The 27,678-nt window shown below is 41.8% G+C and overlaps 1 protein-coding gene and 1 pseudogene across 1 annotated transcript in view; one reads left to right on the top strand and one right to left on the bottom strand.

Annotated features, from left to right (window-relative positions):
- The window catches only part of RORA (RAR related orphan receptor A), a 763,804-nt gene that overhangs the window by 506,714 nt on the left and 229,412 nt on the right, over positions 1-27,678 (bottom strand). The window lies entirely within an intron of this gene.
- Positions 25,498-26,119, top strand: LOC100151775 (annotated as a pseudogene).

The following is a 27,678-nucleotide window of genomic DNA, read 5'->3' as shown; positions in this document are numbered from 1 at the left end:
TTGGTCTGATCAAATCTACTGCTAGCCCTTCCAATGCATTTTCTTTCACAGTTACTGAACTTTTCAACTCCAGAATTTCTATTTGGTTGCCTCTAAATGTTTTAGATGGTGCCCCCTGGGGAGTGGATGGGTACTAGGCAAGCTCCCAGTCAGGTGAGAAAAAGACATGATTTTTGAATGAGGCTTCCAGAGAGTCGCCAGACACACCAAATAAGAATTCTTTGTGAATGAGGTCCATTCTGACCCCTCAGGTAGTTGCTCTGAGTGTAGGCTGCTATTTTCAAGGTACTGCAGAGATGGAGAGTGGGGAACTCATCCTTAACATAAGTTAATTTAGGCTAAGTTAAGCACCACAAAGTTTGCTCTTTTTATAAAGAATTGGCTGTTTGTTTTTCAAACAAACACTCCACAGATTACTCCAAGCCTTTGGTTAGATTCCAGAGTTTTTAAAAAAGTTGATTTTTTTTTTGATAGTTTCTGCAGATTTCTGTTTCTCAATTTTATGGAGAGAGTAACTTTTTGAATTTCTTACTTCATAATTTTCTCTTATGTCACCTGTTTTGTTTTTCACAACTTATTAATGTGAGAGCATCTACTTCTTCTGGGTCTCGAAGAAAGCCAGCTACCTTTAAAGTCCCTGGAGAAGACTGGAAAGTGGGACTTGAGGATTTCTGCAAATGCTATTTTTGTTTGTTCTGTATATTACATAGCAAAATCTTAATTCTTCTTATTTTCCTTCCCAAGCACTCCTGTGTCTTGAACACACCAAGGACAATACTAAACACTTTTTGAGCATATGTTAGCAGGACATGAACCAAGATGTGGAAAACGTACTCAAGTACGGAGCTCCTCAATGCAAGTCTTTCCTGATCTACTTTATAAGGAAAGACAGCATCCTGAATGAGTAATAATAATTAACAAGATGGTTATGTTTCTTTAGATTTTAAAAAATTTTACTTTCCCTAAAAAAACAAGGTTTAAACAATTGAATGTTTAGAGTATAATATCAAAAAAGAGAGGCTGAAAACAGTTCTAATATTTTTGTTTTGAAAAAGAATAAGTAATGATAATAACAGCAATTTATTGCTATTACTTATAATGCTACTAGTTATTGTAATTGTTTTTAAGAATTAGAATTATCATCATCATTCTTGTAATTATTACTAACAATTATCTACTTAGGAATCTTACTGGAAAGAGTAGCTACATGTGGATACAGGATACACACTGTGTAACGTCTGTCCACAAGTAATTTACACAACACAGAAGGTCACACATGCAACAATAACAAGGCATGGCATGTAATAACCAGTGCTACTTACTCAAAGTACATGGCTCAGAGCTGATCTATAAGCTTGCTGTTACTGGTTTAAGACAAAGTAAGTACAGAAATTGAGAGTAATGTTTAGAAAGTTGTAGCACTTTGAGAATGTGGCATATCACTTCCAAAATGAAGTGTTTACTATGGAATTTAGTAATAATAAATCTGGGTTTGTATTTTATATGTCTTTTTTCTTATTTATTTTTCTGGTAATTCATTTTTATTGTGTTCTTTTTTAACAAAAGTGCTAGTCTGCAATAAAATAGAGGAAGAGAGAAACAAGTCCTTCACCATAGGAAGTTTGAGGTGTGCTGGTTTGCAAAATCTATGCTATTTGGTTTGGGAAATAAAAGGTTTGGGCGCCATTTACTATTTAAATTTGGAGGAACAGAGTGATCACTATGGACTAGAGTGGTTTGAGCAGGATTTATGGGAACAAGTGGGACTTTAAATTGTAGCAAATTATAGGTGAAGAATGGAAGAAAATCCCAGGACTGAGTTTCCTTTAATTGGGAAACAAAAGGCGTGTAAATTCTTCTAAGCTTTTGCACCCCTCTTGTCTGAATATAGGCACCCCTTTCCATTATGATGGATAAGATTAGGAAATGGATTAAAATCTTTTCATTTCCTCCTTGGCTTTGAAGTTCCTTAAAGAAGGGATTTTGAATTTAAACAGTGTGATTGGTAGAAATCTTGGAGTTAAGGAGAAAACATAAATTAATTGTCTTCTCATTTTCAAAATTAGATAGAAGAGCTTGCTCCTGCCTAAGAGAAAGAAAAACTAAATTAAAATGTGTGGCACTGAAAGTAATCAGAATCTTTGATCAAATGAAGAAAAACTAAACCCTTCTTAAACTTCTGCACCTCTATTTTCAAAAGCCATACTTATGTTTCGAAATAGGGGAAGACAACGTTTTGCTTGTGTACGGAAAAATTAATCTTGTGCAGAGGCTAGACAAGGAGCTCAGCCCGATATGTTTTACTTGAATCAAGGAGTTCTTCAAGATCAAGAATTTACAGAAGGCTTTAAATTAAAACCTCTACGGGATGTGAAGGCAGTGGGAACTGGACAGCACCATGGCTAACCCAAATCAAGTCACTTACACTTGGCAATGAAGAGTCACAGTCATGAGAAGCCAAGACTTCCCAGGGTTTGGGGGGAGGGGGCACTGAGACAGAGGCAGAGATGACTAGGACATAGAACCTTGGACTGGGAAAAAAGGCAATGAGGTTAGTTAATTCCTAATCCATGGCCCCTTCTGTGTAGTTTTCTATTACTAGAATGAGACATTGCAAACCATCAGTCTCCGGGTACTTCCTTTTCATGTTCCTGAGCCATCTGAGGCCCCCTCATCAACTAGCCTAAATCCTGGATGATCACAGCAAGTCACAGAAGAGAAGAAGCCTGGCTGGACAAGAAGCCAGCAACTGTCACAGGCCACTGGAATTTTAGACACAGGCTCAGCAGGTGGCAACAGGAGGCTGTCGGGGGCAGGGTGAAGCTTTCTGTTCAAGCTCACTTTACCCAGCAAAACACAAACCTCAAGTCTTTGAAGAGCTCTGGAAATACTGACATCACGAGCTGTAGCTGTTGTTACTGACTTACTGGTCTCTACATGTGGGACAGATTTTTCCAAGCCAGTTGCACTGGAGTCTGGCTGAGCCAGAAGGGCTGCATAAGCCCTCAGTGCTAGAGGAACACAAGTGCTTAAAGTCACGGAGACCTTCATTGAGCACAATCCTCAGACTGGGTGACTGAAGCACTCTGGATGAGGTTATTTCTGACGTTGAGCAAGCAGTGCTAAATGTTCTCTTCCTGGAAGCTCAACTAGGCTCTCCACAGAAAGGCTATAATCACATAAAATGGATAGGATGATGCTGGCAACACGCTGCGGTCAGCCAGGGAAATCAATGTTCAGAAAAGATATTAAGACTGGAGACTTGGGGTTGTGAGGTCTTATTCTTCCCTCCCACTCCACACAGGCTGTGTCTTTATTGTTGGGGGATGCTCTTCCCTGCAGGACTTTGTCCCCAGCTGCTCCTCCTTGCTGAAGATGGTCCTTCCAATCACGTTTACTCAGAATACTTTGAAGGTGTTCAAGTCTGCTTATTCTTTCAGGTGCAACTCACCACTCTACACTTCTTCTAGGAAGGCGTCTTTCCAAAACACTATTGAGTGGTAAGAAAATCGTGGGCTTTGAGGTTCACCAGATCTGAAGTGGGTAAATTACTTAAACTGACTCATCACCACTGGATCATTGTGAGGATTAGAGGTGCAAAACATGGTGCATATCATGACTTTTATTATTCTAGCCATCTCTGTGGCTGATGCTCTTTTTCTCATGAATACCCAAACCACATCCTTCAGCACTGGTGTGATGGTGCAATAGTTGAGGAGTTTTGGCCTTACGTCCCTAGGAATCCTTGAAGGCGAGTGAAAGCATCCCACAATCTCTGAAGCAGAGATTCTGTTATGCTGAGTGTCCAACTAGGGAATACTTGCTTTGTAATAGGTACCAGGCTGCTTTCATTTCATTCTCAAAATAGCTCTGAAAAGAAGAGATTTTTACCCTTTGTTTGGAAAAAAGGACGCTGAAGCCTAGAGTCACTGGTGACTTCTTGGGGGCCATGTGGCTAGTAAGGAGCCTGTCTGGTCTTGAACTGAAGTCCTCGTCAATGGGAGCAAGTGTTTTCCATGCAGCAGATGCTCAAGTGCAAATACTAACTGATTAGCGGGAATGTACTTATACCTATAGTCCAACTGCATCCTTCTCTTCAAGGCATCTTTACCTGCCATTCTCTGTGCTGATAAGTGCTTACCCACTCCTGCTCTTGCCCTTGCATTGAGCATCAGTACAATGCTGAACAATTCCAAGAACCCAGGCAGCTAGCAAACCACATTTCATGGGGCAACTACATGGGGAGAGTGAGAACAAGGTTGCAGGCAGAATCCCCAAGTAAGTCTGATGAGGTTCAAACGGTGCTTAGGAGAAAGCAGATACTGGTGACAAGTGATAGATTTCCTATTTCTAGGATCAGGTAGAAATATTAATTTCCCTAAGGGTGGAAAAGTCTAGAGCAGACATACCCGCAATCAGTCACGGCATGCTAATGGCAGGGGAGTCACATGTCATGCTTCTGGAAATGAACCGATAACCTCATGGGTCAAAAGGCAATTACCTTCACTCAGCTCGGGAAATGCCTAGTTTTCGACAAGTGAGTACACTGTTTGGGGATTTTTGTTGATCTGTTGTTCTGCCTCTGTTGGAAGGAATATATAAAAGTCATAGCCAAAGGCAGAACACTAGCCTGGCTGACAAACAGCCTATCGACCATGGCAAATCTTGTTGCTAAACTATTAGAACTATGACTTGCTGCTGCTTTGGCAAATGCCTGCCCTAGATGAAGTGCTCGATGCTGCAGCTGTCTGTGCACAGTCCCACCCCACTTTGGTGTTTAAAGGCCACCGGCAACACTCTAGACAAGGTACACAAGGTGGTTTAATAGACAACATCTTTAAGGGCTGCTCCAGGTTTTCCTACTCCAGGTGCACAGAAATTGGTATTTGCACCCCTCCCCCATCCTTTCTTTCTCACTTACACTTAAAAATACTATCTCACTCTTTTGTTTACTACCCAAGAAGGAATCATCCAGAAAGGGGGTAGCAGTGGGTAGTGATAAAGGTGGAATAAAGCCAAGAGTATTTTTTGGAGTGCCCACTGTGTGCACGTCACCCTAATGAGATCCTAACAGCATTCAGAGGATGAGGTAGCCTTAGTACATTATTTTTCTTGAGATGCAACGCACGTAACACACAATTAAGCATTTTCAAGTGTACAATTCAGTGGCATTTAGTATATTCCCAATATCGGGAAACCCCTCCTTTTTCTAGTTTCAAGACATTTTCATCACCCCAAAGCTCTCAGATAATCACTGCCATCCTTCTCTCTCCGCACCACTGATCTGCTTTCTCACTCTATGGATTGGCCTGCCTATCCTGGATGTCCATATAAAGGAAATCATATCATACCTGAATGTATGCATATGGCTTTTTCTTTCATTTAGTAGAGTGTCTGAGGTTCATCCAAGTTGTAGCATGTATGATTACCTCAGTCTTTTATGTTGAATAATATTCCATTGTGTGTGTAATAATACATACTTGCTATCCATTCACTAGGTGATAGACTGACATTTAGATTCTTTCCATTTGGCAATTATGAATGATGCTGCCTTCAACATTCATACGTAAGCTTCAGGGAAGACGTATGTTTTTGTTTCTTTTGGGGACAGACCAGGAGTGCAAGTGCTGCTTTAAGCCAGCTCTGAGATGGGGAAACTGAGGCTGAGAGAAAGTAGGTACCCTGCCCAGGAACACTGAGCTCATTATGTGCAGAGTCAGGACTGGGACCCATGTCTACCTGGTTCCTTACTTTATGATCCACCCACTAAACCTAGAGCTTTGGGGGCTAAAAATTCACTGAATAATTATTTCGTATAATATTACTAACTTTTAACCTCAACTCAAAGACCCCGAGGTCATATAATGAACAACACTAATTTGAACTCGTGGAACCAGCAATTTCATTTGGCTCCTGCTGAGATCTGAGCCTTTTGTTTCCCAGGCAAATCAATAGCAACAGACTTTATCTTGTTAGATCAAATATAACTTTTATTTTTAAAAAGCTCCAATTATGCCCTAATGCAGAGTTTATGTACTCAGAGGGCTTAATGAGATAATAAATGAAATTTTGATCTGACAATTAATAATATAAAAGTGTTAGAATAGTCTGGAGTTAGCAAGGCTTGTGGGTGGTGATTTTTTTTTTAAGCCACTGTTTTAAGGTGTAATTGTTCTCGCCTCACATCATGACTGGAGAGTAACTCCGTAATCAAGAACTAGAAAATGAGTAAATTTCTACTCATTTTCTGATCTTTTTGCAGTAAATTGTGGAAACAAAATCAAAAGTAAAATACAATGGCGGGTCCTATACACTATTAAGAAATGGTGCAATTTCTTCAAAGCCTTTTATCCCTGGATAAGAAATGGCTGAACAACAGTCAATACATTTATTGACTGATGAATGGTCAGGAATTCTGGAAGAATGTGAACGCTCTAAATGAGGGAACAAACAGTTTAAAATATGTGTAATATATATGTAAGCAATTATAAAGGTATACGCTCTGTGTATGAACATATAGCACCCTGTAACCAAACACCCATCAAGGGCACAGGCAAGCTTCCCAGGCCCCCAACAAAGTGAAAATACCTGGATCATTATTTTAACAGGCATCTCATTTAACACTTGCGTGTACCAAGCACTAAATGTTATAAAGTGAAAATACATGGACCCGCAAATATGACAGAGGTAGAAATCAAATTATAAACCCTAGATCTACTTAGCTAACGTGGGCTACCAATGTCTAAGTAAAACTGCTATGTCACCAAATCCTGGGTAATCCTTATCCATCATGTACTAAAGGAGCAAACAACTGTTGTTTTGAATTGGTGAGTACAAATCTTACTTTCGTTTTTCAATAACAACTGGATGCTTACTGCAAAATTTTTTTAAAAAATTAAGGGAATGGAAACCCTGTTGAGAAGACATCTATTATACTTAGGAGATAAGAACCATCTCATTCTTCTTCCCAGAATCAAGTGGGAAGAGAGCCAGAACTCCTGGTATCAAGTTGACTTCTAGCTAAAAACCAAAGAGCAACACTGTAAGGTCATCACAGCAAGTAGGGCTGTTTACTGAATGAATAAATAAATGAGAGAAACACTGCTGACAGAATAAAGAAGAAGGCGGAACTTATGTGGAAACTAAAAAATGGGTGAGAGGCGTTTCAATGTGGGTGGTTAGGGGGGTGATGGGCTTAGAAAGGATAAAGGACACTTCTGATCATTTTAGACACGCAAATATTAAACTGACATGCAACGTATACCAAAAGTCCTCAAAGTTTGTGTCCATTAATACAATGCCTAGGTGTTTTTCCTAACAGAAGTTGATGAAAAAAGTTAAAAGTAGTAACGGTTCAAAAATATAAAACCGATTGTTATTTCAAATGGTAAAACGTTAGAAACAACCAAACACTAAGAAATAACCACTGAAACAAATTATTAATAAACACTAAACATTTAACAATTACTGATAAATAAATTACTGTCTAACATGAAATAAGAGAGTTAACGTTAAGTGAATAAATAAAAATAAAGCCTTTGGAAAAGCAGATAGGAACTAGTGTTAAGTGAAAAAGATCAGTATAAAGATCTAAGTACTATAATATATGCTTTTAAATATTTTATTAATAAGCCCAAGAGTTTCAAACAGGCAGGGAAAAATGGATTCCTGCTGGAGGAAATGGCACTGAGAAGGCCCATGGGTTTGGAATGATGATGAGGAGAGTTTGAAAATGAGACTAGACTGAGACAGAGAGTTCCAATTAATGATAGTATTTAAGCCACATTCATTTCTGCTTAAGAACTGAGCTGGGGATCAAGTTAACCTAAACCTCCACAGAGATGCTAACTGTGATCCTTAGGCCTTTTGTTGTGGGGTGGGCTCTCAGCATCTCAGCCTCGAGAAAGGAGACACCATAGTCCTTATGGTTTGGGGACTTATAATTTAATACACATCCCCATGCAAGGAAACACAAGAATTACTGCATGGGGAGGGGGTGGAATGGGGTGGGGGATAAACTCAACTCACAGCCTGATTCCAAATGCCTGCAAGTAGAGACTCTACCAGAAGGTTTTCATCTGAAACCACTAATTCCAGAACAAATTGGTCAACCATTTATTTGCAAGCTGGTGCTGGGGAAAAATCTCCTTGGCTGAGAATCTACTGTTGCATCCCCAAGCTCATGTGCTTATGGAGACCAAACTCTGCAGATAAAACAATAAACTGGGGCAAAATAACAGAATTTTCCTGGAATAATCAAGACACCAGATTAGCCTTCTACAATGTCCTCTTCCACAGTCGCCCCACTATTGACCTCCCCTCTTTTCGAACAATCCATTTCCATCAGCTCTGGGTACATAATCCCTCACAGGAAATACGGATTCCCATGAACATCCATGCCAAACACATTCTACCCTCCTGAGAAAGGGTACATTTGTCTCTGGCAGACTGAAAACCAATGCAACATTTTTGACCCCTATGGTGTTGGATGAGCCATGTCCCATGTGTTCATAATCCAGCTAAATGGTCCCACATAGTTTAGCATTTACCTATAATATCTGCTTCCATAAGAAAACAATGGAAGGTGGTACTCACAAAACTGTTAAAATATACCCAACCCAATTAAAAAAAAAATTCCAGTTTGAAATCATTTTAGATCTACAGATGAAATTGCAAAAAAAAAAAAAAAAAAAAAAAAAAAAGCCTAGTCATCTTTTGGTATATAGGGTGGATTGTTCCAGGAATCCCTGAAGATACCAAAATCTCAGGATGCTCATGTCCCTTATTTAAGATGGTGTAGTAAGGTGGCCCTCTGTTTCCATAGGTTCTGTATCCTTCCACAGCCACAGACAGGGAATGGAATCTGTGGATGCAGAACCCTTGGATAAGGAAGATCTACTATACAGAGTTCTCATATACCCTATACCCAGCTGACCCTAAGGTTAACATCTCATATAACCACAATACATTGTTAACCTAACTACAGTGCTATTTACTAAACTTCCAACGTTATTCAAATTTGGTTGCTTTTTCCACTACTACCTTTTTTCTCTTCCAGGATCCCAAACAGAATCCCACATTGTACTTAGTCGTCCATGTCTCCTTTTCCTCTCTTCAAGCAGGGACAGTTTCTCATTGTTTTTCATGACTCTGAGACATTTGAACAGTCTCTCAGTTTGGTATGTCACTGGTGATGTCAACCTCCATCACTTGTTTAAGGTGGCATCTGACCAGGTGCTACACAACCTGACTTGACTTTCAGAGAGAGTTGCGAGATTTGGCTGATAAAAACACAGGACATCATGGGAGTTCCCGTCATCACTCAATGGTTAATGAATCTAACTAGGAACCATGAGGTTGCGGGTTCAATCCCTGGCCTTGCTCAGTGGGTTAAGGATCCAGTGTTGCCGTGAGCTGTGGTGTGGGTTGCAGACGTGGCTCGGATCTGGCGTTGCTATGGCTGTGGCATAGGCTGGCAGCTACAGCTCTGATTAGACTCCTAGTCTGGGAATCTCCATATGCCACCGGAGGGACCCAAGAAATGGCAAAAAGACAAAAAACAAAACCAAAAAAACCATAGGATATCATGGAGTTCTCACTGTAACTCAGCAGTAATGAACCGAAGCAATATCTGTGAGGATGTGGGTTCGATCCCTGGCCTCACTCAGTGGGTTCAGGATCCGGTGTTGCTGTGAGCTGTGGTGTAGGTCACAGATGCAGCTCATTTCTGGTGTTGCTGTGGCTCTGGCATAGGCCAGCAGCTACAGCTCCGATGTGACTCCTAGCCTGGGAACCTCCATATGCCACAGGTACAGCCCTAAAAAGAAAAAAAGAAAAAAACCAAAAACAACCAACCAAAACACATAGAGGACATCAAATGGGACATACCTATACAAAAAATTGTAATTTTTATTTCAAATTCAAATTTAATTGGACACCCTGGATTTCTTTTTTTTCCTGACATCCCCACTTTCTGAAATAAATTCCTAATAAAAGCCATAAATGTTTACTGAACCTCTCACCTTGTCCACAGAACTCCCCACACCCCACTTCCCATAGGTGTCCCTTGTCCCAAAGCCTGTAATATAGACAAGAATCTGACTGAATGCTCAAACTATTAACCCTCAAAATCTAGTCTCCACTAGACTCCCTTAGCAGGCTGGGCCCTCTCACCAGAGTTTCTGATTTAGGGGCTTCAATAATCTGCACTTCCAACAAGTTCCCAGGAGATGCTGATGGTCTACAGATCACATTTTAAGAAGCACGGGCATTCCTGGAGGGGCGATCTGAGTATCTGCTGTTCCTACATTGACTGGAAGACTGAAGATCTAAATAACCTATGCATAACGAATCTGCCTCTACAACTCACATCCGGTGGGGTCCTAACTGACAGCACACTTTCAACTTATGGATAGCTCATACATAAGAATAGGAACAAAGACCAGTCATGAAACCTTTGCGCCCCCATTAGAGTTGAGACTGGTCTAGATCTAGCTGGGGAAATACAGAGGGATGGCTCCGCTCTGTGGCAGCTTCAGTTGTTGAAAAGGTACACGTTTATCTCCATGAGGATCCACTCATCTGCTGTCAGCCTTTGTCCCAAAGTCCGAAGCTCTCATACCAGACACTGTCAGAGAGCCACTCACATAGGTGGTGGAGGTATGCAAGCAATTTCTCTCTAGAAATCAGAGTGCACCATTTCACAGAAGGAAACACCATGGATGCTAATCAGCAAGTCCAAAGTCCAGTCTGTGCTTTTAAAAAATGACTTACAAAAAAAAAAAAAATGACTTACTTTGGGCTGCTTTGGGTACTTACACTTAAAACACTGTTCAATGTTCTTATGGGAAGAGGCTTTCTTGGACACAACTTTCAAGCGCTTCAGGAGAAAATAAGTGGTCCACAGACTGGAGGTGTCTCATCCACCCACATTCTCCCCTCTAGTGACTTGACTATTTTGCAATGGCAGGCATGGGTGTGCTCTTCACAACACTTCCCTAACCCTGACCCTAACCAAACAACATAGACAGCAGGTGGTTATCTGCAGTGTCTCACTGTTAAGCTCAGCTCTTCTGAGGAGAGGGGTAACTTTTCTAAGGTGAAAAAAACACAGTTCAACTCTCTGAAAAAAGGCTAGTCTGTGCATTCTTCTAGCATTCTACCAGGCACTTCGCACACAGAATCTCATTAATCTTCACCAATTATCGTGAGGAAGGTATTAAGGATCCCTTTTCACCGATGGGCTAAGGAACTTACGAAGTAAGTTACAAACCCGAGGTCTAGTGTCAGTGTTTTTAACATGCCTTTACAATCAATACCCCATTTCATTTTCATGCAGCCCAATCCAAGCTTGTCCAAGGGACCTAACTTCAATCTCTTAAACCATCAGAAAGAACATGTGGTATTCTTTAACCAGGCACCTATAAACACTTCTACTAGGAAGTTAGTTATAAAGACAATTGGGGATGGATCTCTGTTTACCTTACCCCCCCCCAAGAAAAAAAGATAAAACCTTTCTCCCCATAATACTCCACCTGACACACGATTCTCAAAGGGAAATAAAACCTATATCCCAAACCTCTAAAATCCATAAAGAGAGGATCAACTTGCCTGAGTTAAGCCCACTGAGTGTATACTTGGCAATACTTCGGGTTTACAAGGACATCAACCTGAAGACAAAAATTCAGTACCACATCCAAGTGTGGTCAGGGCTAACTTTTCATTTACAAAAGCCACCCTAGAGAAAGAGAGATCATGAAGAGTGGTTATCTAGCCTGTGTGGCATGTATCTGCTTTTTTTGGGGGGTGGGTTCTGAATCATGGCCTGTGGAGGTTCCCAGGCAAGGGGTCGAAGTGGAATTGCAGCTGCCAGTCTACACCACAGTCACAACAATGTGGGATCTGAGCCACATTTGTAACTTGCACCACAGCCCATGGTAACACCAGATCCTTAACCCACGGAGCAAGGCCAGGGATTGAACCCCCATCCTCATGGATACTAGTCAGATTCATTTCCACTGACAATGAGTGAAACTCCAGCATGTGTCTGCTTTTGAATGATAAGCAACTTATACAACTCAACAGCAAAAAAGCCAACCACCCAATGGAAAAATGGGCAAAAGACCTGAATAGACTCTTCTCCAAGGAAGATATACAGATGGCCAACAAGCACATGAAAAAATGCTCAACATCCTGGATTATTAGAGAAATGCAAATCAAAACTACCATGAGATACCACCTCACACCAGTCAGAATGGCCATCATTAATAAGTCCACAAATAACAAGTGCTGGAGGGGCTGTGGAGAAAAGGGAACCCTCTTGCACTGTTGGTGGGAATGTAAACTGGTACAACCATTATGGAGAACAGTATGGAGGTACCTTAGAAATCTATACACAGAAGTACCATACGACCCAGCAATCCCACTCTTGGGCATATATCCAGACAAAACTCTCCTTAAAAAAGACACATCCTCCCGCATGTACATTGCAGCACTATTCACAATAGCCAAGATACGGAAACAACCCAAAAGCCCATCGACAGATGATTGGATTAGGAAGATGTGGTATATATACACAATGGAATACTACTCAGCCATAAAAAAGAATGACATAATGCCATTTGCAGCAACATGGATGGAACTAGAGACTCTCATACTGAGTGAAATGAGTCAGAAATACAAAGACAAATACCATATGATATCACTTATATCTGGAATCTAATATACAGAAGAAATGAACATTTCCACAGAAAAGAAAATCATACACTTGAAGAATAGACTTGTGGCTGCCTGGGGAGAGAGGGAGGGAGTGGGAGGGATTGGGAGCTTGGGGTTATCAGATGCAAACTATTGCTCTTGGAATGTATTTACAATAAGATCCTGCTGTGTAGCATTGAGACTATGTCTAGATACTTACATCGCAACACAAGAATGGAGGAAAAAGTATGTATACATGTATGTGTAACTTGGTCTCCATGCTGTACAGTGGGAAAATAAAAAATAAATGAATAAAAAACAAATTTCAAAAAAAAGGGAACAGAACAAAATATCACCAATCCTGCTACAGAAAAACTAAAATCTCTCACAATCTCCTCTTCGTGTTCTGAAGACTGCAGTGACCATGCGATCTCCAGGCATTCACTCTAAGTCCCCTCAAATGTGGTAGTTATTACCACATACCATCCTGGGACCAAGTGTCTTCCAAAGGATTGAATGGAATGCAATGAAGTGTTTGTGCAAATAATCACATCACTATGTCCCTTCTTGAGCTTTCAAAGTGCACCCCTTTCCCTCTGACCATCACTTTAGGAGCCCCAGGAGAATGAGGTCCCGCTGCTTTCATCTATGTCGCCTCCACTCCTGCCTCTTTGGAATTCAGCCCTTTCTATCTTTTCAGGGTATCTTACAAGAAGTCCCATCCTCCTGCTCAGAAACCCGGATGATGATAAGCCAGGAATAGAGAAAAGGAGAAACTGCGATCCAGAAAGGAACAGACCCAAGGATGGGGACTAGAATGCTGAGAGAGCTCTCCAGGTGAGGCTGTGACCGGAATGAAGACATCTCAATGCACATCTTACTTTGGGTCCTTCCATGCCCTTGTCCATTGTAACCACAGGCCCGAATGAACTCACAGGCTTCCTCGAGGAAGCCAACTCGATCACCCTTTTTGAAGACCCTTCGTTTTAACAAGTGTGGTTATTCCACTGGGGCGCTGGGGCGTCAAGGGCCAGAAGCTTTAAAAAGCAAAGAAAGAGAAGCAAATCAGGAAGTGGTGTAACAAAGGCCTGATGATAAGGGAGGAGTATCTCTCTACAGACAGGTCACTGGAAGGATGCCAGGGGCTCTCACCACATAAAGGGAAAGATTGTTATAAAAAGATTTTTTAAAAAAAGAAGAAGGAGAAGAAAGAGGCATGGCAGTGGAGACTGTGAGGGGGTGGGGCAGAGAATAGGGAAATGAATAAGAATAATGACTTAAAAGCTTTTTCTTTTTTTTTTTTTTTTTTCTGGTTCTCTGCTTCCCTTTCTGCAGATGCTCAGCTGAGCCAGTGCAGCTGGCTCCCTGACAAATGTGGAAAAATCAGCCAATTTGAGCTGGTTGTTAGCAGCCCGGGCACAGAGGCTCACAGAAATGAGGGGCTGCCTCAGGTGTGGCAGGAGATCTTCTGGAGGAGGAAGTGCACTGCCCGCAGGATCTCAGCCACGCCCCCTTCTATCTCTGGGCTCTGGGTTCCGAGGAAGGTGCCCTTCCAAGAGAGATCCCCTTTCTTGGTTCCTTCGCCCCCCTCTCCAACTTGATAAGCTCTCCATCAGCCTGATGGGGTTTCATCTTGCTCTCCTAGCGAAACACCTGCAGAATAAGAACTCTGGTCCTCAAGTGTCTGAGTACACATCTGATGGCCCAATTCAAGGCCTCAGAAGACGGATGTGTATTACTTTTCAGGTCACTGCATCCAACCCAAGTCAGTGGACACACCCCCTGGCAGTACACCCTTGTGGTTTCCCCACAAGACAGCAAAGGCTGCTGCTCTGTAAATGTTCATAAGACCAAAGAGTGTGCCACACACATTTCTGTACATTGTTATGTCCACACGCAGAGTACAAACATGAAAAAAGGAGCCTCCATCCGGCCATTCAGCTAATACTTTACACGGAGTTCAGGGTAAAGAGAGTTTTCCTGTAAGGAGCTGTCCATGTTCCTTATTAAACTGTCCACTTTTTCTGTGATTCCTGTTTAGGGGTTATTTGCTAATTAAATAAAAAGACACAAATGAGCAACTAAGATATTGAAAGAAGGGCTGACATAAGGGATGTTTCTAAGAGGACAGAAATGTTCCAGATCTTATTTGAGGGGTGGTTTTATGAGTGTATACAATTGTCAAAACTCATCAAACTGGATACTTCAGATTTGTGCAATTTGTTTTGATGTCCCCTATGGCATGCACACGTTCCTGGGCCTAGGACTGAACTTGCACCATGGCAGAGACCTGAGCCACAGCAGGGATAATGCTAGATCTTTAACCCGCTAGGCTACCATCTGTGGATTTCATCTTCATTACATCTGCATAAAAACTTAAAATGTAAAATTCATCTTTTAGTAACAACCATTGTGTCTACATAGGTCATCTCTACCAGCATGCTGAAGCAGCTGCTACTGTAAAAATGCACAGGAGAAACATCAGTTACTCTTTACATAATGGAATACTTTCCAAAGAACTGAAACTAATTCCTATAGGATCCTCAAATACATTTTAACAGCTTGTAAAAATCCACAGTAGCCTAGAATGATGTTTTTGGAGGGAGAGATGATAATGTTATATGTTACATATGAGTTGACTGGTTATTGCTATTCTTATATAGTAGGTGCTTGACTTAGTGTCAAAAGCCTTGATGTGGGGAGTCTGGGCAGACAGTATGGAAGGGAGGGCAACAAAGTTGGTTTGCTTGAACCATACTGATTTGCAGGTGAAATGATAACATCTGTTCAATTCAGGAATAAAATGAGAGAAATTTAAGAGGTGAAAAAGCATTGGATTATACAGTCTAATTCCCTCATTATATCAACAGAAAAACTGAAGCTCAGAGAAGGAAAGCAATTTTCCCAAGAATACATAGCCATTTTCTGCCAAACATGGCTCTCCTGGCTCTCAAGTTTGTTTCTCCTTCCAGTTTTTCATTACTCATTTTAAATGCCATCCTCTAATAATATTTTGAAGCAAATATGCTATATCTATCACCAACTTTCTACAAAGTAATATTTTTACTAAACAACATTTTAAAACATCTTCAGGAAAATATTTTTCCGCTGCAAAACATTGCTTCTCAGATAAAGGGTGTTTTTAAAGATTAAGACAGTCTATGAGTTCCCTTTGTGGCTCAGTGGTAATGAGCCCAACTAGCATCCATGAGGACTCTGGTTCAATCCCTGGCCTCGCCCAGTGTGTTAAGGATCCAGCATTGCTGTGAGCTGTGGTGTACATTCACAAATGCAGCTCAGATCCCACATTGCTGTGGCTGTGGTGTAGGCCGGCAGCTACAGCTCCAATTTCACCCTTAGCCTAGGAACTTCCATATGCTGTGGGGGCAGCCCTAAAAACCAACCAACCAACCAACCAACCAACAAACAAAAAACTAAGCCAGTCTAGTGTTATACTCAGTTCTGCATGTTTCTGTTCATATAAAGTATCGCTGTATATCTTCTCTATAATAGTTACAGCTTTTAGGAACTCTACTTCATGTTTGCTGATATCCCATTCCTAGAATAAAGGTTCTCAAAGGCAGTTTTATCATCCCAAACCCTCGTTTTCTCCTGTTTGGACCTCAGCGTTTCCTTTAACTTTGTTTCCCTGATTGCCAAGTTATCCTTTTCTCTGTAGCTCTAAGAATTGCCAATGATAAGGTAAAAGAACCATAATCTCATGAAAACCAATGACTATGTTTAACAATAATAATAATAATAATAATAAACATACTCTTGGCCACTGTTCCTGGAGAGATTGAGCCACAGTGAACAGAGGCTGACAGGATGTTCAGGTCCCCAGCAGCCACACTGAAGGTGAGTGACTTACTGCCCACACACAGAACTGAACCCACTCAAGAGACAGTGGCTGTTTGCGGGACCCAGAACCCAATGACCAACCATACTAGATCCTTTATTTATTTATTTATTTATTTATTTATTTATTTTGTCTTTTTGCCTTTTCTAGGGCCACTCCCGAGGTATATGGAGGTTCCCAGGCTAGGGGTCTAATCGGAGCCGTAGCCACTGGCCTACACCAGAGCCACAGCAACGTGGGATCCAAGCCGCACCTGCAACCCACACCACAACCTCACGGCAATGCCAGATCCTTACCCCACTGAGCGAGGCCAGGGACCGAACCCGCAACCTCATGGTTCCTAGTTGGATTCATTAACCACTGAGCCACGATGGGAACTCCACTACATCTTATTATTGTTGACAGCAGCCCAGAGCTAGAAGGGAGCTGAATCATCATCAAACGTGATGGTTCTCAAGCAGATTTTTGTTTTGTTTTTTCTTTTAAGCAGAATTTATTTTAAAATTAAATCTTATATGCACTCTTGGCATAGCAAACAAAATTGGGGAAAACTGCTTGCTGGACAGTTACAAATCCCCAAAATTTGATGAAAGGATTCACCCCATTGCTTGTGCAGCCTGAAAACTCTGCTCAGGGAGGCTTCTTGGGTACACTTGACTATGGGGATTCTTCTTGGTGACGGGGAGCTGACTACTGCTAAGGTTCACCCCACTACTGGCAGCCCAGATTCTTAAGGGGTTTCTTCCCAACACATAGCTGCAGTCTTTCCCCAGGGAGCTCATACTCATGGATATACTCTTGAGACCAAATTTTTAAAAATCCCCACTTCACATGGAAAAAATCTTCATATATTCGAAAGGAGCAAGCATGGTGTATTTAGACACGCTCTTCATTATATGATGGGCTGTGTACACACCTGCCCTCTCACACAGTGGTTCAACCTTAAACCGGCTCTGCTCCGCACCCCTCCTACCCCGGCTTCCTGTACATGTGTAGCCTGGGGGGCTCAGGCTTCCAAAGGACCCATGGGGCCTTGGTGCTTGTGGGCAAGAAGAGAAGGAAGGGATTTTGCTGCTGGGTTCTCATTTTTTTTTTTCTACTAGCTTCAAAGCAGACTCCACCCTTCCTGAATAGAGGACCATGAAGACTGGCTTGTGGCCATTTCGAATTACATCAGATTCTGGGGGCAAATTTGAAACAGACTTGACATGTTAAAAGAACACGAAAACAGCTGAATTGCAGGCAAAAAAATTAATCTGCTCCTCATCCCTCCTCCAAAGGCCTCCTGGCAGTGAGAGCTACTTTGAGGCTGCGAGCAAGACTTCCTGTACAGTCACGTTCAATGCTTAGAGCCGATCAACAGCTGGAAAGGCAAACTGTTTTTTAGCGTGAATATTTCACAGTTCAAATCACTTAACAGATGTAAAATTATAGGATATACTTAGCATTTAGGGGGTTTTTTATTATTAGCTAAAGAAGATCTTTTGGGAAGACACTTTTGATGTTTAGTCCTTCTTGATGACGGTGGCAAGAATTTTTTAAATGTTCTTTATCCTCAAGAAACATGTTTAATCATTAGAGTTGACCATACTTTCATCAGCTTACCATGTGGTTTATACAGGTTTACCTAAGATTAACTGGACATTTTAAGGCACTCCATACACAAATACTGAGGGTGAATGCAGAATGTCCTGTAGACCAGCCAACTAGTGTAAAGGATGAGAGGGTTTAAATGATGTCAGGCGTAAAGTGAACATCCCATCAGCATAACTATTAACCATGCGCTGAGAGAAGCCTGAGGTTCTAGAGATGCCCAGGGTCGAGGGCTCAGAGGCAAGGAGGGCGTGTGCAGGACAGTGGTCAGGACAGCAGGTGGAGGCCCTGGCTGGCAGTGCCCTTCAAGGAGGGGCAGAGGGAGTGGAGGGGATTTACACAGGAGGCCCAGAGCTGCTACCTATTTGGGAAAGTCAGGTGAGGACAGGTTCGTGGACGTAGGGTGGCTTCGACTGCAGAAGAAAAGACAAAGGGCAACATGATGACTATGATCATGGATGTGACTGACTTTCTTAAGAGACATTTGGGAAACTAAGTGAGAGCGAGAAATACTATGATCATGGGCATGGGGGGAGGGAGAAGCCAGCCAAGAGGGAAGAGATCAGCCAGGGAACGAGGAGGCCTGCGTGGACCCACTGGTCCCCGACAAGCCAAGACACCAGGAATAAACATCTTACCCGCTGCAGGCCTCAGTTTCCTCAACTGTAGGGTGTGAAGGTGGCCGCAGAGGAGTTCTAAGATTCCTCCCAGCTCAAGAGAATGTTTTCATTAAAAAGTAAACTAAAAAAGTAAAACCAGAACATTTTCTCTTACATGAGGTTAATCAAGAGTACCAAGTAGGTTGCTGAGGATGCTTCATTTTCCATCTCCTTCCTCAAGAACAATCTGTCCACCCTAATGGTTTCTTGAAGGTCCTTCCAACATTCTGGTGCTGGCCTGCCTTTCCCCCCACTTGCTGGCCCATCACTCCATCAGTCACTGCTGGAACAGAGAGATACTTCCTAACCCATGGTCTGTTGGAGGAACTGATGCTTTTGAAAAATGAATGCCAAATCCTTGTGGGAAGGGAAGAGTGTGCTATAGAAAGGTCATTAGTAACTCAAGTTAGAGCTCAGCTTCCCATAGGGAACAGCAACCAACTAATAAGAGGCCTGCCGCCTGAGCAAGGTATGGGCTCCAAGAGGCAAGAGCAAGCATTCGGAGCTGAAATTTTAGATCCCAAAGAAAGGCACGAACACGTGTCAGGTGTTGCTCTGGGCAAGTTGGCTTGTGATGGATTTAATCGTATGGTGTCCCTGGGGAGATGGACGTTTATTATCTCCATGTCCTAAGTGAGGGAGCTGAAGTTCAGAGAGGTCAAGAAGTCTGCTCCATGTCACACGAGCACATTGAGAAGTCACCCTTCCCTCAGCTATCCACTGAGTGCTGACTGGGTCCTAGACACTGTGGGATACAGTGGGCCATGCCACCATGGCCTCTGCCTTGACAAGAGTTTTCTTTCTAATGGGGGGAGGGGGGAGCAGCTGTGAACACTCCAGCTAATGATGAAGATATATTTGGGAGCATGAAATACGACACAAATAAAACCAGGGAATATGACAGAGTGTGACTGAGGGACGATGTCTATGCGGCAAAGGGAAAAACAGCTCTTTGAAAAAGTGACATTTAACCAAGAACAGGATGACAAAAAGGACCAAGCCATGCAAAGCTTGGGGCAAGAGTCAGATCCAGTGAATGAGAGAAAAGGGCAACGGTTATATGACGGAAACAGCAAATATCAAACAGTATGTAGCCAAAAGGGGCAGTCAATGGACAGGAGAGGCAGCTGGGAAACTGGCTGCTGACTAATAAGGTCCTCTCACTAGCTGCTGGGCTGTTGAGGTGGGTCAGCTGGTTTCATTCTTGTCTTTTTTTTTTTTCCCTTCCCTTTTTTGACCATGCCTGTGGCATGCAGAAGTTCCCAGGCCAGTGATCAAACCCGAGCTATTACGGTAACAACACTAGATCTTTAATCCACTGAGCCACCAGGGAATTCCCATCCTTGCCTTTTAATAGAAGCAATGGGAGGGACAAAGAAGCCACATCCACGTTACACAGGCCCCTTCACCTAGGAAGGAGGAGGTCATCATAGGAAGGCTGGGTACCACATTTTAGCACCCCAAAAGCTTGAAGATGCTTTCTGCTTCATGTGCTAACCTAAATGCTACACTTTCATCTCCCAGGGAAAGGTGCGTCAGCATGTTAGAGTTGTAGCATCTGAGCCTATAAGCCACCTCTAAATAACACAGAAGCAAGGTAGGAAGGGAAAAACAACATCCCACTGAGATCTCAGCCGTATTTCTTCCACATGGCAAGTTTCATTTTGTTTAATTTAACAATAAACTCATTATATTAACTCAATTCAATAGAAGCAGCAGGGGGATTTCTCCTAATTTAATCTCGGGCTTTGAGGGGCCTTGCTCAGTGCTAAAACAATGCCATGCAGAGAGATTAAAGGGCTCGCATCATATTGAGAAAATACCTTAGAGTTTCTGATCACAGCCTACCTGTAATTTAGGAACTAGTTGGCTCACTTCTGACTTTATCCAAAGCATCATCTGGTTGGAGAGCTAATCTCTGCAAGCAAATCATTCTCATGAATGATGCTGCTTTAGGGTTTAAATTCCTAGAAGTGATCCTTTCATCCTTGGAGCTGATGTTCCAATTTGAAAAGGAGTTATTGGATGCACCCAGTCAGGGAATATAAATATCTCTTGCTTACCAATGTCACAAAATGAGTTTTCTGTAAGTCACTTGAAAATACAAGGACATGACTGTCTAACATTGATCGTTGTACATCCATTATGAAAAGCTGTACAGTATGCAACCTTAAAAAAAAGATTGTTTCTGATTATTAGCTATTATAAGAAAGAATGTCTACACTTTATAAAAAAAAAAAACTTGAAGGATGGAAAACACTCTACAATCTGCTGATCTAATGATTTGAAATCTGGAGATTCCAAATCCACACACACACAATGGCTAGAGACCAAACAATAGTTTTTGTCCCCAGCTGGCAAGAAGAATGAACAAACTCATTAATTAGGATCCCAGTTGATGCTGGTATTGAATGTCTAAGAATGGAGGCCCACTCGAGGAGTCCAGATGGGAGACGCAACCTTTTGAAATTCAAAGACAAACTAGATTTATCTTTGGTGCCTTCATGTACTCAGGATGGTCCTACTGAGCATTTGGGCTCCTGTGTATCTGTGAGGCCCGTGACCATTTATTGAGTCAGGCAAGTTTTTAAGTTCCATTTCATGTTCTTTCAGCTACAAAATGCAAAAGAAGGTCAGGCATGGGAGGCAGGGGAGAAGAGAGGCAGCTTTTAGGAAGACATTATCCTTATCCCAGAATGCTTTTATAAGACGAAAGAAATGGCTGAAATGTGAGCAAAGGTATGGACAATAGTTTCAATTCACTCTAGCAGCACCCTGGCCTCTTTACCTGATGGGAAGGAAATGAAACAAGGAGGCTGGTGGGAGAAAGCCCGAGTCTTGCCCTGACTGCTTCCGCATCTCACTCTCTCTCACACACACTCACTGTCAGTCTCCCTTGGATGAGAAATCCTTGTTCAAGGTCAAAAATTCAGAAAAAGCTTTTTTTTTTTGGGGAAAAAAGACAAAATCCCAACATGGAGGGTCTGAAGCAATAGGGACTTCTAGGTTTCAGAGCTCAGAATGCAGTGAACTCAGATAAGATGAGTTTTCAACCCTGCACAGTGAGACAAAATCCTTCTCACCCGGTCAATTTGCAAACAAGATTTTTCCCTCCCAGGTTTAGGACATTTTCTGCTATTATTTAAATTCCTCGTTATATATTTGCTTTCTTTATTGACAGCATTTCTTGTCCTGGGAAAGTATAATTTGCCAGAAAGAAGGAGGAGAGGGGGAAGAAAGAGAAAGGTAGGGGATGGAGAGAGAGAGACAGAGACAGGCTAATACCAAAATCCAAATAACACAGCAAAGCGGGCGCATCCTATGAAAGGACTCTTTATGCTTAAAATGGAGCCTGATTTTTCCTACCTAAAAATAAGCCTGTGACCTTTTGCATTCTCCAGACCATATGTATTTCTGCAACATCCAGGGTCCCAAGGCACACCGGGCAGAGTGAGAGCTGAGGACTGTCTGGACCACGTCCCCAGAGCTAAGAAGTACACCTGTCAGAGAAGCAGCAACCCGATTTAAGAGAAAGAATCCCCAGAGACCCAGGAGGGGGCAACTCTGAACCCCACTTCCTCTGTCAGTTATTGATTAAACCTCTTATGCATACACACCCGCTCCAGGAAAGCTGAAATTTCATTTTCTGCCTCCTGCAGAAAAGAGATGATACAGACTTGGGAGTAAATAACAGTAAGCATTCTAAGAACAAACACCTGCACACATTCCCGTTGTTGGTTGTTTTTTAAGTCCAAAGAAATAGAATGTCAAACCTCACTTATAATCAAGGACAGGCAAACTCAAATGTGTTACACTTTTTCAAGCTTATCCAATTAGCAAAGATGAAAAAGAAAGATAATACCAGTCGTGGTGAGGGTTTATGCAAACAGACACTCTCATGTCTATTTAGAATTGGAATATAAATTGGAAGCATTTTCTGAAGTTAAATGAGGCACCATGTTAGAAATGCCTTAACTGTGTCCAGTGCAGCAATCACACTTTTCGCAGTTAACTGCATCAGTCACAGTCAGTAGGATGTTCATCCCAGCATTGTTTAGAATAGGAAATGGTTGCAAATAATCTGAGAGATCAACAGTGAGACAACTGGTTAAGGCAATTGTGTTATATTCACACAATGGATGTGATTAAGAATCAAACTTATGAGAAGTTCCCATTGTGGCTCAGCGCAAAGAAATCTGACTAGTATCCATGAGCATGCAGGTTTGAAACCTGGCCTCACTCAGGGGATTAAGGATCCAGTGTTGCTGTGAGCTGTGGTATAGGTTGGAGATGTAGCTCAGCTCTTGCTTTGCTGTGGCTGTGGTGTAGGCTGGATTCAACCCCTAACCTGGGAATCTCTATATGTTGCTGGTGCAGCCCTAAAAAGACAAAAAAAAAAAAAAAAAAAAAAAATCATACTTATGAGTTCCTGCTGTGGCTCAGCAGATTAAGAATCATGAGGATATGGGTTCACTCAGTGGATTAAAGAATCCAACGTTGGTGAGAGCTGCAGCATAGGTTGCAGATGCACTTCGGATCCCGAGTTGCTGTGGGTGTGGTGTAGGCCAGCAGCTGCAGCTCTGATTCAACCCCTAGGCTGGGAACTTCCATATGCTGCAGTTGCAGCCATAAAAAAGGAAAAAAAAAAGTGTCATACTTAGAGCAATACATAATGAATGAAATGGGGGGGAAATGTTCAAGAAATGTTGCTAACCAAAAAGGGGAAAATGACTAAAAGATACCTACGTACCTATGTACCATCCACCCAGCCAGCCATCTATCATGCTTACTGTGTGTTAAGCATCTAGCAAGGCATGCTTGCATTATCTCCTGTAACACAACAAAGCCATGAAGGGTATACTCTTACCTCCTTTTCACAGATAAAGGAACTGGTAAACAGGGAGTGGAAATTTAAACTCAGGTGGGAACTAGTCTCAACCACATGAACCTCCTCTCTGTTGGGACGACGAGCACATCTAAGTTCAGGTCCACGTATTCTTCCTCAGGAACACATACCCTCTAAAATGTTCACAGTCATCTCTGAGGGGTAGGCTTCCAGATGATTTCTGGTTCCTGTTTTGTGCTTTTCTGTGGTTTTTCAGGGTTTCTATTATGAGAATGTACTTCTTTTGCAACTAAGGAAAAAATAAAACCAGCTCTTCTTTAAAGATACTATTCTGACTCTATCTGACTCCTTGGGATTCAGGAGGATTTCAGAAGAGGCAGGTGGTAACTGACAGACTCTTTCCCAGCTGGACTCTTGAGCCAGGCAGCCACTTACTGACCATGTGCCCTGGGAAAGGTCACTAAGGCCTCTCATGAAAAGTGAGAAACATGCTAAGGCCCTCCCACATATAATACCTGCTCAATAAATGATGTCTCCCCTTCCTCTGCCCAGTCTTCTGGAACACACCAATCCCAGAAGTGGCATTCTCCAACCTATGCCTACCACACAGTTCTCACTGTCTTAGGGAAGACCACTGACTCAAAAATCATTGTCCCTAACCCTAACTCTAACCCTGAAGAATGTATTAAACCCAATATATTAAACCCATGAGATTACACTGGCCTGTTCCTTTCCTCCCAAATTCTAGCCTTCTTTGAATTAGAGTCCTTGGTCTTTTTAAGATTCTTTCTTTCTCTATTACAGTGCTCTTCCAACTAGGAAATGTATATAACTGAAGTGTCACAAAAAATCCCTCCAAGAAGTACATGAACACATAGGTTTAAGGCAATTAACTTTGAAATCACCATTTCCCAAAGATTCCTAAATTTGTCTGAATACACCTGGGCTCAGGAGGTCATGCCAGCACACTCACCTGCCCTCTCATGATTAACCTTCTCCTACCTCACAGCAGAAAGCCATCACTCTTACCCATGGCAAGTCTACAGTGTTTTACTGCCCAGAGACATGAACAACATGGGAGAGCCCTAGCAGAGACCAAATAGACATATGAGTTAAGAATAAGACTCCTGGTACCACCTCATGCCAGTCAGAATGGCCATCATTAATAAGTATACAAATAACCAATGCTGGAAAGGGTGTGGAGAAACGGGAACCCTCCTGCACTGTTGGTGGGAATGTAAATTGGTACAACCACTATGGAAAACAGTATGAAGATTCCTCAGAAAATTAAATATCGAACTACTATATGACCTAGCAATTCCACTCCTGTGCATATATCCAGAGAAAACTACAATTCAAAAAGATACATGCACTCCTATGTTCATTGTAGCCCTCTTCACAATAGCCAAGACATGGATGCAACCTAAATGCCCAATGAAAGATGAATGGATGAAGAAGGTGTGGTACATATACATAATCGAATACTGCTCGGCTATTAAAAAAGAATGAAATGCCAAGTTGCAGAAACATGGATGTACCTAGAGATTCTCATACTAAGTGAACTAAGCCAGAAAGAGAAAGATGAATACATGATATCACTTACACATGGAATCTAAAGTATGGCACAAACCAACCTATTTATGAAATAGATATAGACTCACAGATATAGGGAACAGATTTGTGGTTGCCAGGGGAGAGGGGGAAGTCATGAACAAGTCATGAAAGGGGATGGACTGGGAATTTGGGGTTAGTAGATGCAAACTATTACATTTAGAATGGATAAGCAGTGAGGTCCTGCTTTAAGGCACAGGGAACTATATTCAGTCTCTTGGGACAGAACATGATGGAAGATAATATAAGAAAAGGAATGTATATATAGATATATGTATGACTGGGACACTTTGTTGTAGAGAAGAAATTGGCACAACACTGTAAATCAAATATACTTTAATAATTTTTTTTAAAGCCTCCTTTAGGATGGCAGATGAGGCCACCTGGCATGTCACGTCTGAGATCCTGGTGCTGAAGATCAACACTGGTTCTCGAGATTGGGAGCTGTGGGTACAGAGACTCAAGGAGGAACACCAGCCTCTTATTTGGTATGAGAAGAATAAGAATGCAGACAATGATTGGTTCTGACCAGAGCCCAACAAGAAAGGGACTCGGTGGTCTGGAAAATGCTGGTACATCCACGACCTCCTCAAATATGAGCTTGACATTCCTATCACATATCCTACTACTGCTCCAGAATCTGCAGTCCCTGAACTGGATGGAAAAACAGCAAAGATGTACAGCGATAGAAAAATATGCCTGAAAGATCACTTTCAGCCTTTATGTGCCAGAAACATGCCTGGGTTTGGACTAGCTCATCTCCTGGCTATGGGACTGGGTCCACGGCTGGCAGTGGAAATCCCTGATCCGATTCAGAAGGGAGTGATTCAGCATAAAGAAAAATGCAACCAATGAAGTACCAAGCCCCTGAAGCAGGACAGAGGGACCTTTGATAGGCTATGTTCCTGTTTCCCTGTGCATCATTCCTCTTACTCATCACACTGCTTGCCCCACACCCCTTCACCCAGAATTGTTAGTAAAAAGCTGCAGCAGATACCGCTGAAAAAAAATTTTTTTTCAAAGTAAGCCTCCTGTAATCAAGATGAATAATGAATCCGAGGTGGGTAAGACCATGGGGTCTTTGGTAAAGAGGCTGTCTGCCCATTAGAGCAGGAAAGATTATGGATGGCTGTACAACCTTTTCACAGTCAGGCCACAGGCTCAGGGTTCTACAGTTCGCTCCTCGAATCTCAGTCTCTCTCAGATCTCTGTCTCTGACCAATATTTATTGAACATTCACTCCCTCCAAAAAAAAAAAAAAATATATATATATATATATAAATAAAATAAAAAATCCTGTCCTCAAAGAGCTACATTTTAGTCAAATTCTATGTTAAAATCTGAATTTGGAAGCGATATGTTTGTCACAGGAATACATATTAATATACTGAAAAACATGTTCATTGAAAAATGAAGTCAGACTGTTTCTGACATAAAATAAACCTGACTTGGCTGCCTGATTAAATAATGAGGACAGATAATTAGAGGATATTATCTATGCATTGAATGAACTAAATTTGCAGATCCAAGGTTTGAGGATTATGTATTTATAGAAAGTGATACAAAGCATTTTTACCATAATAATATAAAAATATTGTTTGGCAGGCCAAGGTTTATTTAAATTAGCAACATTTTTAAATTACCAACACTGCAAGCAGATCAACTTAAGCAAAATGTCACTAAGTGAGAGAGTAATTATTTAAAGAATACAGTTTTTAGTCATTTAATGTCTTCATAAAGACTTTCTGATAAACTTTTTAGGGTATACACTGAGAAAGTTGAATGAATAACAAATGCTTTTGGAAGCCAGCTGCCCACTAATTCTTTGCTTTTCACACAATCAAAGGAAGACATAACCAACTGAGAGGTGATGAAATATTGCTCATGGTGGTGGTTTACTTTGGGCTTATAATTCAGAATTTCAAAGAAAGAGAAGAGATTGCTCTAAGAGAACTCCATCTCTCCCATCATGTAACATGTAGACAGTGTGCCTCACAACTTACATTATAAAAGCTAACACCAGGGAGTTCCTGTTGTGGCTCAGCGGAAATGAATCCAACTAGTATCCATGAGGATGCGGGTTTGATCCCTGACCTTGCTCAGTGGGTTTAGGATCCGGCGTTGCCATGAGCCGTGGTGTAGTTCACAGACGTGGGTTGGATCTAGCATTGCTGTGGCTGTGGCTGTGGCATAGGCCGGTGGCTGTAGCTCCAATGTGACTGCTAGCCTGGGAACTTCCATATGCTGCAGCCATGGCTCTAAAAAGCGAAATAAATAGATAAATAAATAACACCAGGAATGGAGCTGATATCAAACCTTCAGCAATAATTAAATCTTGGGTTGAACTGACTGGAAGTAAAGCCTCATCCATCGCATTAAGAAATGCATTTCCAATAAATCTCCACTCCTTGTGT

This window comes from Sus scrofa, chromosome 1 (genome assembly GCF_000003025.6).
Source record: "Sus scrofa isolate TJ Tabasco breed Duroc chromosome 1, Sscrofa11.1, whole genome shotgun sequence".
NCBI lineage: Eukaryota > Metazoa > Chordata > Mammalia > Artiodactyla > Suidae > Sus > Sus scrofa.
The sequence above is the reverse complement of the archived record's forward strand: the minus strand, read 5'-3'. Positions and strand labels throughout refer to the sequence as shown.